The sequence below is a fragment of the Amphiprion ocellaris genome, chromosome 6, assembly GCF_022539595.1.
Source record: "Amphiprion ocellaris isolate individual 3 ecotype Okinawa chromosome 6, ASM2253959v1, whole genome shotgun sequence".
NCBI classification, from domain to species: domain Eukaryota; kingdom Metazoa; phylum Chordata; class Actinopteri; family Pomacentridae; genus Amphiprion; species Amphiprion ocellaris.
The window spans coordinates 14,771,169-14,773,088 of NC_072771.1; positions in this window are offsets into that span (position 1 = coordinate 14,771,169).

Consider the following 1,920-nt stretch of genomic DNA (forward strand, 5'->3'; position numbering starts at 1 on the left):
GGGAATTACATTTCTGGAGCTATTAAACCCCTAAAGTTACTTCACAGCCAAACATATTTTTACTGTACATAGTTTTTGGTTCCAAATAACAAATAGATAACGCTGAACAAAATCTGAGACTATGCAGCGACATATTCCCTGAATTCTGTCTGAGCTGTCCTGGACTGACCCATGGGTATGTTTAAAATCCTACTATCACATCAATAAAATCAATAAGCACTAGGGCTGAACAGTTGATCAAAATGTTATCAAAATTGCCATGTGGTGAAGTGCAATATCCAAATTCCAGGAGTTAAAACTTGCTGATAAACATATCAAAACATTCCATTATACATAAATGAAGTGTTGTGGTGTTGCATAGATGTCCCAGCCTATAAATCATTTATCCAGTCATACTATAAAATGCTTGTTTGGTGCTGACCGCTGCAAAGATCATTTCAACATTTTTATGTTTTATTTTAGAAGAAATGCATTCCTAATAAAATTGTGAATTATGATATGTTAACATAATCACAATATGATTTTCAATAAGATCTTCAGTTCCAGTACGCACATTTTTAGAGTACTCAAAGTGCAGCCAGTAGTACATAAATTAGGTCCTAAGTTTTTAATGTCTTTACAATGGAGACTAGCAAGACACCATCCAAAGTTGTTTAAATCAATCCAACCGGACTTTAAGAAAGTTCCTTGAAGATGTTTCACTTCTCATCCAAGAGGCTTCTTCAGTTCTGACAAGACACCAGACACTCCTGGATGCAGTACAGTCAGTGGTTGCAGACTCCAACTACAGACAGAGTGTATGTCTGACAACATGTACATCAAAAGCATTTCATTTTCACATGCAGGTACTACTTAATCAAATCCAGGAGCTAAGATCACAGTAGAGCTCATACTGGGACCTGTGAGCTGTTAGGAAGATCACATCTATGTGTCCAGTCACATGAATGTTGCTGTCTGTCTAAATCTAATATGGGGACCAGCACTGAAATACTAAATGAGACCAACTTCTGAACTACATCAAACAAAAAAAGAGTATAAGTACAAGGCACAAGTCACATTTTATTAACATACACATCGAGTACAGTGTATTGCAACACAGATTACAATTGTCTTACTTTGGCGCCATCTATTGGTAGTTTTGAGACATGGACGTCAGATTGAATGGTTTAACAGCAGCAGATGTTTTTTCTACAACCCAATATGTAAGCAACTAACCAACACTGTAAAATAACCTACAGGTGAGTGTGAATGACAGAGTGAAACTGTGGATTAAATTGAACTGAGTGCATCTACCAGACTTATATACCTTATTTAATGTCAGTGACAAAAGTGTTTTGTTTGGGTGTGTGGAGATCAGATTTAGCAATTTGACTTTGATTTGATGCCCTCTTAGATGCAACCGACAGCATGGCGACAAATTATTCTGAAATTCAGTTCAGTCCCTTGAGGAAATAATTAAACAAGCACAATGGACACAGGTGCTTTGGTCGGAAGACATTGTGACATGCTACTCAAGATGCTGACTGCTTTTTTTAATCCAACTGCTGATGCCTGCACCATAAATAACTGTTGTAATTCCAATAACTCTCTGGCTTGTTATGTACCTGTGAGTGCTGCTGTTGGTTCAGAAGTCACCAAAATAAAATAAGTCACATTCTAAGGGTGACATGTTAGTAAATAAGGAAGATTTCATTAGGAAGCACTCACACACAAAAAACTAACTTACCTTCTACGACACAAGCTGAAAAGACATGCACGTTTCATGATTTGCTTACTCCTTCTACCAAACTTCAATACTGTGCAGTGACTGCGTGAGGGAAACCCGCAGAGTTAATGATAGCCATGTGCAACACTGTGAACGGCTCAATTTTAGGAAATAGACTAGGGGACATAAGTTGAATGTCATCTTAAATTGGATTG